Below are 12,601 nucleotides of genomic sequence, written 5' to 3'. Positions count from 1 at the left end.
CCATCTGTTCTAATGCTTGACCACTCTTTCAGTGAAGAAATTTTTCCCAATATCCAATTTAAACCTCCCCTAGTGCTATTATGGTAACAGACATTGTCACTAGATCAGGGAGCCCCTGCAGCAGAGGTTTCTGGAGACTAAGTCTTGTTTACCTTGATAGCTTCCACTGGCATCTGCTCTAGGCACCCACCAGGTGTGAGGCTTGCTTAGACGGACCTCTGGATGAAGACTGTGTAATGGGAATATGTGGGGTGGGTCATCTTCTGTAAGTGCTCAGAAGTTGCATTTATAGAGCTGGATGTAGGAAGCACTTCATAGTTAGGTGGGATGGATAAGCTTTGTCTGTGGTTTAATGTCACTGTGCTTAACTCCTCTTGTGATTGGGTGCCTGCCAGAGCCTCATTCCTCTGATGCACCTGACTTTTCATGAAGTAATGCATGGCATTTCCTAGGTGGGCGTTAGAGGACATTTTGACCAGGAATGCTGGTCAGAACACTCATCATTCAGGACTTCTGAGTTTACCATGTACCCACACTAAGTGCAGAGGGAAAAGATGTCACCCTCTCCCTCCTTGTGCCTGTTTTCCTGGTCCAGGTACAAAAACATAGGTTTGTGTCCCTCAGCTGAAATAGGGCTGGGGAAACTATGAGATATACAGGAAAATTGAGTAAATTCTTCCAATCTCAGCTATTTTGTGGTATGTAGCTGCAGACAAAAAAAGGCAAAATCCAATTAATTTTCTTGTAAAATAAAAATTATTTTTTCTTCTGTGTTTTTTGCGTTGCAAAACTGAATACATGAGTTATGAAACAGAACTCAACATAGGCACACAAGTACAAAACTGAGTATTTAAAAAATAAGGCTTTATATTGTATGTCTCCTACCTATGACAACAGATTCATTTTTGTATTTGCAGCTATTTCTGCCTCATAATATTCAATAAGGTCCTGTATTGTTGCAAGGTTAAATACTTTTCAAACTTTTCTAGCATTCTGATTTAATTCTGATCCAATCATGTTGTCAGTCCTCTAAAACACCAAGAAATAAACAGAATTCAGCAGGCCAGAGTAAAAAAGTTGAGAAGGTCCTAGCAATATAAAAGAATATTTTGTACAAAGCCTTTTAGCTATTGCAATTTTAATAACTTCTTTCTTATCCAGAAATTGCAATCAGAAGAAAAAGCACACTCTATTTTCTAGTGAAATATTTGAAGGAATTCAGCTATGTAACTTTTCAGATTTTGCTTTATATTCTTTTCCTAATAAGTTTTTAGATGCTCCATCTATTTGTCTCCACTTTCTTTCAGTCCTTTAAAATTAATAATTACAAGACATAAGCAGCAGTAACTCCTGCATTCTAATGGAAATGAATGACTGATTGGTGCTTATCATTCCAAAACACTGCATTCAGTTTGTGTGTCAAGGTTTTGGTAACAGGGGGTCTGCATGGGGTCTGCAGGGGTGGCTTCTGTGAGAAGGTCCTGGAAGCTTCCCCCATACCCAACAGAGCCAATGGCAGCTGGCTCCAAGACGGACCCACTGCCACCCACAGCCAAGCCCATCAATGACAGTGGTAGCACCTCTGGGCTAATGTATTTGAGATGGGAAAAAAACCCCTGCTATGCTTCTTCTGTATTAATCAAATCCCTTGTAGAACTTGCAAATTTTTTTTTGCTTGGGATTAACATCAGACAAACTGTCATCGAATTCTGTCAGACAACCTGCAGCCAGAGAGAGGAGTGAGAAGGTGTGAGAGGAACAGCCCTGCAGACACCAAGGTCAGTGCAGAAGGAGAGAGAGGAAGCACTTCAGGCACCAGAGCAGAAATTTCCCTGAAATCTGTGGTGTACACCATGGTGAGGCAGCTGTGGCACTGCAGTGCTTGAAGATCCATGAGACCTGTAGTCTGTGGGAGACCCCACACTGGAGCAGGTGGATACCCAAAGGAGGTATTTTTCTGGAAGATGAAGTCTCAGTTTGGGACCCACGATTAATCTATCAAGGTAAAAGATTTTTAGCTGAAATATGTATTTAAATTTAGTATCGGACATATTGGAGCAAGGTGTTCCTTTGACTTGCATTTATAGAGTGTGCTCCAGCTATGTTATAAAGTGAAATCTCTATTGAATTGAATTGACTATGATTAAGCTGCTTCACAGAAGTAGCTGTAAAATAATTTTAACCTAAAAGGCTGTATGTTTTTGTTGACTTTGAAAAATGTATGTGATAAGCTTTTATTTGGTGGGCTTGTCAATAGCTTTATGAAGGGTTACTTGGAGAAAGCCTTGGCTTAATTTATTTTCTGGGCTGTAATGAAACAAGATTTAAAAGGACAGGAAAATTCCACAGTTGGTTTGGATCAATCAAACATAATTTTATTGAATAGTTGATGCTGTTCATTGAAAAAGTCAGTCTTTTTCTATGTCACTACTTACAGAGTTACTGAAGACAGTAATTGTATGTATGGCTTCATGAATAGATGAAGTTAATGTTATCAACAGCAGATATAGTCCAATTATTTACAAACTTGTTTTCTCAAATGACATAAGAAGTGCTCAAGTTCCAGATTCAACACTTTTAGAAGTGCTTAGAAGAACCCAGGAGCAAGGAAAGCTTACATGTATGCATCACTACCTTAAGCCAAATATGTGCCATTCCTGATTATAGGTAAGGGAAAAGACTCTTTGGAATACGAACTCTTCCTGCATGGAATTTTCTAAGTCAAGGATATGAAGGAAGGATATATGAATCTGCTTTAGGCCTGCTTCATGGTAGAGAGCCTTGCAATGCACTGAAGCATGTAATCATAGATTAAGAAATAGGTGTTTTTTTGAGAGAAAACTTTCAAAACCCATTCTAAATGGCAGTAAACTAGGTTCTTCTATAGTTTATAATAGTCAGGATTATTCTAGAATCAGGTCTGCTGATATCTTTTTTTATAATAGCACATTTAATAAAATATCATCTCAATATGTTGTGTGTCATTAAACAAGAAAATTGTGAGGTTTATTTTTCACTTCACAATAATTTGAGTATTAAAATGTTACAGGAAAAAAAAAAGAAAATAAATACTTGCAGAAATCCCCTGAAAAGAAGCAGATCTGATGAAAAAAAAAAAGAAATGCGACTGCATGTACAGGAGCTCCAGCAGATGAAGCCTTTGATATACTAATGCCAGTGTTACAGGACAGGAAAAGTGGTGGTTACTTTCAATGCTAAAAGTAAAAATGCAAAGATTTTGTGAAGTGTTCCTATATATATGTACAGATGACTGTGTATATACATAGGTACACAATTCTCTGTGTGGTTCTGCATGACTGTCTACATAGATATTTTCATTAAATGATCAGAGTGGGAAAGATGCAGAGCAAGTCACTTGAAAATACATGTGCATGACTAAATATTTCATGACAGCATATTCTCTTTGCAGACGTACACTATCTCATACAGTGGACCAGATGTGCTGACTGTGTTACACTGATCACTGTTTTGTCTTATATTAATTGATCAAGCTATGGCCTTGTAGTTTATTACTACTCTGAAAATAAAACTAATAATTCTCTTGTGCTGTTTCCATCACAATCATCATATGAAATGTAAGGCTTTCTAACATACTAACTTAGTTTCACAAAAATACTGTTAGAAGCACTGTTTTTATCCTCATTGCACCTCTTGGGGACTGAGACACACAGAGATGTCTACTAAAGACTAAGCCTTTTCAAAATAGTTTTTATTATATATCACAGATGGAGGTGGTTGGTGCTTCAGAAAAAAAGAGCCTGGGGCAGCTGGTCAGATATCCTGAAAATAAGAAACATGCAGTTTAGTTACAACTATTGAAAATCTTCAAGTTAGTTATGCATAATCAGATTGTCATTCAGAGGCAAGTGCAGGAATAAATCAAGGGCAATCATTGAGCTGATCTGTGAGGCCAGCTTTACTTTTCCTCATTCAGCACTCATAGTGCCTGAGTAAAGCTCTTAGAAAAAGGAGGGGCTCCTTCTGTGCATTCCTGGCCCAATCTTGGTGCCTGCTCCCTCCTGTGCCTTTAGAGGGGAGTCCCCTCTCTAGAGTATATCTAGACCAGCCAGGAGGAAGGGTTGTTGAACCTCCAGGGGAAAAGGGTAAGGACTTGAGTATTTCACATTCTCTTGTGTGAGACTGATAGTCATAGCTTGGAAACCCACCCCTGGTTTGGGTACTTTAATTGTGCTTTGGACTATAAATGACTAGCTCATACTTTGTGTTCTGAATGGAACTGCTTTTTAGGGAATGAAACAAGTAATTGGAGAGCTCCATAAAGGCTGCTGTCTCCAGCCTGAGACAGACCAAGTGCACAATTTTCACTAAGTGCATGATTAAATTTGATGATGTACCCAAAGGCAACATTTCATATTTCATTAAAGCTTCTGTTTTAGCTTGAACTTGGTCACCCAAGAGATTGCGCTGTTTCGAGTATGTGCTGTGTATGGCAGGTATAGTGGTAATGATTGTGATTCTCCACATGAGGCTGCTGTGGATTTCTGTGCCTGGAAAAGTAGGTGATCGCTATGCCCACACACAATATCCAGAAGTATGGTGCATCAGACAATAGAGACTAGACTAGACAAGTAGGAAGAGATTAGTAGGGTGAAATGAACAAAGTTCAAAGATCTGGAAGAAATGAACAAAGTAAAATGAGGAAGAATAGGAAAGACTATAGTAAATATCCCAAACAATTTTCTGACAGATTATTTATTTATTCATGCTGGACCCTGCTTCATTGAAGATAATACTTGCCATAAAAATGTTGAATGTCAAGGGGTTTTCTGCAGAAGATGAGAAGAATGCAAAGTCCTCTAAGATGAGTTTTGAAATGAGGCTATGGCAGCCTTGCAGTTTCCAAGCAAGTACCAGTAATGAGTACAGTCATAACATAATCTAGGACATGGTAGTTGTAGAAGAAAGAGGCTTTATTTAAAATTTCACCAATATAAGCTCTTCTTTGTAAGAAGAGACAGAATCTCAGCAAAACATACAGCTGTCAACAGGGATGTTGATAAGGAATGCAGAAGGTGGCTCTTTAACTTAATCTAAACAAACAGTTTATGTAATCTGCTCCAGCCCCATGATAACAGTGTGTAACACAAATGGACTGCAAATGCACATTCATTCAGTCAAGGAATGATGCTTCTAACTGCTTGCTTTAATAATGTTCAAGAAAGTCCAGCTCATTGTATCTGGAATGTGCAAAAGGATCCACCTGTGCAGGTCCTTAATCCTGCTCATAGCTGTAAATTGATGCAGGGATGTCAATGTTTACCCCTTCCAATCTCAGTGTTGGGTCAGGCACTTTATTCTATCATCAGATCAACTCAAGTTACTGTAGTCACTAGTAAGCATCACTAAACATTTATGATACTACTTGGAGCACCGTGGGACACATCCAGAGACAGTAGCTGTCCAGGTTCTTATTGCTGCAAGTTACTTAGGGCCTCACATCATTACTAGCTGCAACAGGAGCACAGATAGTCATCAGATCCATAATGATTAACTCTGTGGGGACCTCGATAATCAAATAGTTTTGTTAACAAGTTGCTATGTAATTTGATTACTTTTCTATTGCAGCAGAATAGGGCAAACTAGGTGATATTCAGTGTGGACAGACAATATTTAACTCCTGGTTGCATCTCTTGGAATTAATTTAACTCAGCCTGGCAACTTTCTTATAGGAAGACCAGTGATAAACATACATCTAGACCTGAATTTGGTCAGCTGAATTGGCCCAACTGAAAATGAAATGCCAATTCCTTATGTAAGAATCTAAGCCAGTGTTTGTAAAGACAGAGTACTGAGCCCCAGTAAATGTATCAGTAGCATGTTTAGACCAATAAGATGTTCAATGAGACAGCTTTAAGTAAAAAAATGTTACATATCCAGCTTTTTCCCTGCTTAAAATTGTACTGTGAACCATGTGGAGGTGACATCTGAGGATACACTACACTGGATAGATCTTCTACTGTAATGGTTTGGTAATATGCAGCATGGAAATACACAGGGCATGATACTGAACTTTGTTGGGTTTGCAGCCATTTAAGTCCATAGTTCTTAGTTTTACTGTCACAGCTTTCCTATCCTGTGAATAATAAAAGAAATAATATTTATGGGATCCTATCCTTTGCTTACTTACTCTGAAAGGAGGTTAAAAAAGAGGTGGCTTTAAATCTTAAGAAAATGGAGAGGAAGGATCAAGTCCTGGTGTTCTTTTAATACTACTGGCTAAGTTGCCAAAGGTTTACAGAAGATTTACAGGACCTCCTGAAACTGTAGGATTTGATTACTAGTAATGTCTTCAGAACTTTTTTGTGCTCTAATAAAATTTAATTTTCTCTCCATCAATATCCATTTTGTTTGCTCAACTGTTTTCTTGCTTTTAGATTTTACAAACTCATCTTCATCAGATTCATGTTCTAAATACTTCTCTTGAGTAATTCCGGTGTTCTCACACTTCTATAAATTTTGTTTAACCAATCAACAATATTGGATTGACCACTACCCTATTTCATCATAATTACGAAAAAAGCTGCACTTACAAATTTGGTTGGTGCCTTAATGAGGCCCTATTTCTTGCTAAGTAGTTCCTGAATATACTGAATTAGTATTACAGAGCATTATTCTTTGCTTTTTCTTCCTTACAAGAGCAGCAGTAGTGCAATTTTATGAAGACTGATTCTCAGTAAACTGGGTAATTTCTGACTCTGTATAATAATCCCTACTTTTATTTGCAATTAATTACTTTATGGTTTATTTATGCTTTCTCCTGTTTCCAGTCAGAACACTAGCATACATAAGTCTGGAAACAACACAAAAATAGTTCTTAATATATGTCTTTGATTCCTCCTGAATAAATGTTGGATAGTAGTTCCATTTTTAGGAAAAAATTGATCCAGAAGGAAGTCTTTATTTTATTTATATCCACATCCTGTTATTCCCTAAGGCTATATTACCAGTGAGTTTAAACTGAGTGAACTATTCTGCAATATTTTTCAGCTCTTGAAAACAGAAATATTATATATACATATGTATTTATATATGCAAATACAGACAGGCTATATTACACAGATACAGTATAACAAGGGGAAATGGCTTGAAGTTTTACTGGGGGAGGTTCAGGCTGGATATTAGGAAAAATTTCCTCACTGAAAGAGTGATTAGGCATTGTTAATGGCTGCCAAAGGAAGCAGTGGAGTCACCATCCCTAGAAATTTTCAAAAAAAGGTAGACATGGAACTTCACAAAATGGTTTAGTGGGCACTGTGGTATTCAGTTGAAGGTTGGTCTTGATGATCTTGGAGGTCTTTTCCAACATTAGTGATTCTATGATTCTAGAAGTTGATAGCAAGGTTTCAATCAAAACCAGAAAAATACTGATGTTACGACAACAAACACATTAGCACTTGGTTTCTAATATTATTTTTTAAGAATTGGGATTTTTTCTTTTTTTGGGGAAGGGTGGGAGATTTTAATGCAGAAGAACTAAACAGTGAATCAAACTAAGTTAGTGTTGACACTGGGAATATGAATTGTGTCTTCTAGGTATTTATATGTCCCTCCTCACTAAGGTAACATCTGAATGCCTTGCAGGTTTTTGTAAGTCCTTCCTTACCTGTAAAACAGAGGAGTGTTTTTGTCTACAGTTTACCAACTGTGAAGTTGAACCACAACAAAACAGAAACACATGGATTTAGAAGGCTTAAATTTCTTAAATCTTAAAGATCTCTGATCTGAATATCATCTACTGAATGTCCATGAAGGTCATCAAGCCACCTAGAGTCAAACAACTAGAAAGTTGGTCAAGGGGAATATAAAGAGTTTGACTATAGTCCATACCTACCATCTCATAAGGTGTTATTTTGGTAGCAATAAGAACACAGGAGTTTTGTTTTCCAGATATTCTGTCATGACTTTATCACAGGATCCTTATACCTAATTTTGCTTCAAAGAAGAGGAGATTCACACAATTTCATTGGATCCAGGTTCCTTATTCATCTTACTTTCAGATTTTGACTTATACACTTAGATTTAAACAAAATGGTCCTTCCCTGAATCCTGGAACTGATGATAAATTGTGCTTGGGGATTGAGCTCCTGTGTTAATCCTCAGGTTTCTAAGAGGAACTGAGCTTGTAGCCGTTCTCTCAACAGAGGGAAATGGGAGTTATATTAAGCTCTATGAAGCCCTAATATACTAGAATTAGTTCAGATTAGAACTTATTCTTATAGAAATGAGAGTTTTAATAGAATTTATTTCTCTGTCTCCTTAAATTTGCTATATCTGGGAGATTCTTACTGCAGTTGAACTTGACTGAAGTTGACCAATGGGTTTAAAATTTTTCAGAGAACAGAGAGAGAAGAAAGAGGAAGAAGACTTGGCAGAGCTCTAGCTAGATAAATATTATGCGTGTTCAAAGATGAGAGAGACACAAACTGTGGAACAGGATGTGTTGTTTAGAAAAGCTGTCTACATATGAGTTAACAGCATGACAACACTGTAAAGCCTCAGACCTTGTTATGATGCCACTGTCTGTGGCATTAGTAGGACTGTCCTATGTAAGATACCACAGACAGTCATACTCACTGCTGTCACAGCCTCTTTGTGCCTGATGTACTGTTGCCATTTAGTAGGCTTTGGTCAGAAGACAGAAAAATTGGGTAAAACAAAGAATGAAGAATGAGTGAATTGCATCATTTGAAAAATATTTTCTATTGACCTGCCAAAAAAAGCTGTAAAGACCAGCAAGGAGACCCTCCCAGTGTAGCCTTGGAGCAGTGCAAACATCTGCCTGGGTGGACAGCTCTACCCAGAAGAAGAAAAAAGGGCGTAAAACAAAAGCTGAGTGAGCCACATGTAAATGACACCACTTATGAGGCTGAAACAAACAGACAGGATTTTTTCCTTAAGAGGATGATATGTCAAATATGAAGGTAGGGAAAAGGCCCTGGAAGGAAGAGAAGAGAGGGACAGGGCACCTGCTGAGGATTGTGAGAAATTTTGCTATGTTTTCACTACTCACAGTACATTTGTCCTTTTTTCTGGTGACAGCATCTATCCATTGTTGGCACACCTGTGTACTTTAACTGCAGCTGAGCTTAGGACAATCATTTCATGTTTGACTAAAGGACTTTCTCCTCCCTTTTGCTCTTGCAGGGGCAGTGGCCCTCTTCAGGCAAACTGCAGCATTGTTGAACACATGCCTGTCACATTTTCCCATCACTCTTCAGCTCTACTGAAACTTTTGCCCAGTGTCTGATACCAAGGGGTGGATTGGGGGGCTGGTTTGCCTGGTCACTACTATCTTTATTCGAACAACCTCTGCTGTTGTGATTTCAACATAGTCTGAGCAGTGGCGAATCAGGCCAGAGATCACAGTGCTGAATTCACTACTGAGAAGACAAGTTCGTAGAAGTTAATCAATTTTGGCAGGTGCTGTTGGCACCATTTGCCTCCATAGCACTGACCTAGAGATAGGAATGTGGTTGATCATTTCTGTGATTTTCTATTTCTGTCATTAACTTTCAGCATATGAACTGAGAGAAGCTGATCCTGATTTTACAGTGGTGTTGCATCACTGATTTCAAAGAAGAGACATTGATGTAAGGTTGGTATGGTTGACTGGCAAGTTGGGATCCTGCTTTCCATTTGTTTGGTAATGCTATAGGCAGACACTAACACAGAAACAATTATTAATTTTATGCATAAAGGAAAGAAAGCTTAAAAAATATAAATGACTTATCAACTGGAATCAAAAAGAAAAAGAAAGAAAACCTTGCTGTATGCTACCCACAGATCTTGAACTCTTATAGCTAACAGACAGTGGATGTAGAAATCTGATCTTAGATTTTGACACGTTGGAATAACAATATGAAACTCCACATTTTACATCACAATGAAAAAGACATTTAATTTCTCAACATGACTCTCTTTATTTTGTATTAATGCTAAATTGGAACTTTTTTGCCCCAGTGTTTCATACCAGATGAGTAGATGGTCTTCACTAGATATGCATCTTCTCTCATTGAAGTAAAACTATGAGCCTGTGTCACCCACTACAAGCTATTTAAGGAGTTTCTCAGCATTTAAGGCCACTGGAATTCAAACAGGAAATGTTGGATGTTGTGGGAAAAATCTCTTGTGTAAATGTTTGAACAATACTGACATAATATAGAAGCCCACTGCAGACAGATAGAACTAGAAATAAACTCTCAGTGTACATGTGCACCAATGATACAAATGTCACATTTGTTAAGATAACAAAGATCACACTGAAGATCATGAGGATGTGTGCTATCTCCTGCTATGATTTATTCACATTACTCATAAGGTCAATGTGTAGAACAATATTCTGATGAAGTCCTGGGTCACCCCAAGGAACATCTGGCCTTGCTGCTGCTTACCCTTCATTCCTTTGACAAAATGCCTGGGTCTGAAATGGCTGGACCACTGTTCAGAGAGAAAGCAAAGATTCAAGGGATCAGAGTCTGATATAACGAAGAAGAGGAAGCTTAACTCCCAGGTCTGGCAGATGGGAATTCCCCAGAGAGAGGTGGGATCCTGGTTTTCATCTTTTCTCTTACTCCTGACTCTCCAAGGAAAATGTCTCAACAGATTTAAGAGAAGGGATGGCTTCTAGGGAGTTTTCACCCCCATATTGTTCTGAGTTTGGGTCCCTAGTATGTGGCTGTTTTCAGTCCTCAGAATTTTTGCATGGCTCTCAGTAGCAATGTGAGTCAGCTTGTTTCAATGATCCCTTTTGCAGAACTGCTCTGCCAAACAGCGATCTCAGCTCAGCTAATGCGGCTGCATGCTATGGCTGGGGGAGGGAAGAGCTGGGAGACAAATATCTTCATGAGTCATGATGAGCAGACCCTCTGAGCAAGTGATTAGAGCCCAACAGATTCTGTTTCTTATCTCTCTTCCTTGGGTAGATTCTGTTCTGCATCACTCTTCCTTTTGGTACAGAAAGGCTGCTTTACCTGTGGTGGAGTGGTTGCTGGGTTCCAGCTCAGCCTGAGGATATTGCCCTTGCTAACAGGATTCGCAAAGAGCAGAGAGCCACTCTGCTGCTGACACAGCTGGTGAAGAGGTAGGGAGAAAGACTTCAGTATCTCGTTCAAGATCAAAATTCCAGAACTTTATACACCCTGTTGGGATGAGCCAAACTACACCAAGTCCCAGTACAAAGTTGCTGATGGGTGTTAGATCATGTTTTGTGGCCAGGTGTCTTGGGGTGACTTTATGATATGTATCCCCTATCACTGCTCTATGCCCAGACTGAGTCCTGTGCCTTTCTGTGTCTTTAAAACTGGGTGCAAGAGAAAGAAAAAAAAAAAAGCCAGATGAACTTTTCAAAGCCGTTTATGCTCCAAAGACACAGAGATAGCTGCTGCTGCTGCTGCAGAGCAGACGCAAGCACCTTCCTGCTTTTCCCAGCTCTTGGCTCCTTTTCTCAGAAGAGGGAGACAGAGAGTTAAACTCCTTTGTTTTGCTGGGACTTCAGTTTCTTCTTCTTCTTCTCTTCTGGACTGTTCAGCAACACCAGAACGCGCCAGGAGACCTTACCCCTTGGCCGGAGCGGCCCAAGCCGCACCCCCGCTTCAAAGAGGAGAAAGCCACACCCACAATGGACTCTAGAAATTTACCAGGTTCTCTCCACAGCGAGAGGTTTTATTATTTAGCATTATTCTTTTCCCATTGTGCACTGTGTCTGTCAAATAATTTTTTTTTTTTCTTTCACTTTCCTTGGCGGAATCTTTTCCCGAACCTGGTGGGGGAGGGGCAGCTGAAACCTGCCTTCTATCAGAGGACGTTCATTTTGGACGTTCCTCCGAATTTGTCTCAAACCGGGACACCAGTGCTGCTCCTCTGCAGCCCTTTCCCACAGCACTCAGCACAGTGGTGCAGGTTGCACATCTCTGATGAGGCCTGTTGTTGCTCCATTGCTTGGACATCCTCCTGCCACTTTTCTTGAGGATAAGAAGTAAATTTGTTACTACCTCTGCTCAGTCTTGCTGTCAGAATTGTAGTTTCATGCCTCTTCAGCATGCTGGGATAAAGATGGCCCTGTTTATACAGTTAAAAATCCATCAAGCAAATGCTGAAATTTGTTTCAACCTCAGGTGCAGAAATTTTGATTTTTTTCTCATTGCCCCTGAGTAACCTGGCTTTGTCTCCAAGCTCAACTTTGTAACTCTACATTCAGGTAAAGCAGTTATTGTGGGAACAAGCTGAGATTATTTGTTGTTATTCTTCAGGAAACCCTTTTTCCCTTTTCTCTCTTTCTTTACCCCTGTTCTCCCTGGATTCTTCAATCATAAGTTTCTTTTAAAAACAGCCATTAAAAAAAAAAGTACAGTTTCCATTTCTACTTACTATCTTTTTTTGATTCTTATTTTTTTCTCCCCTTACCTAAGATACAAATTCAAGTTAGACTTTGCCCGTTTGGCTTGTAGATTAGGTATCTGCCATCTTACTACTCTTACATCAAGTGTATCCAGACTTGAGAACATCGTTTGAAGGAAAGAATTATCAAAGATGTGGAAGTGAACAGAAAAGAGGTTAAAAT

The sequence above is a fragment of the Corvus cornix genome, chromosome 1 (assembly GCF_000738735.6).
Source record: "Corvus cornix cornix isolate S_Up_H32 chromosome 1, ASM73873v5, whole genome shotgun sequence".
Classification (NCBI taxonomy): domain Eukaryota; kingdom Metazoa; phylum Chordata; class Aves; order Passeriformes; family Corvidae; genus Corvus; species Corvus cornix.
This window is presented reverse-complemented; position numbering follows the sequence as displayed.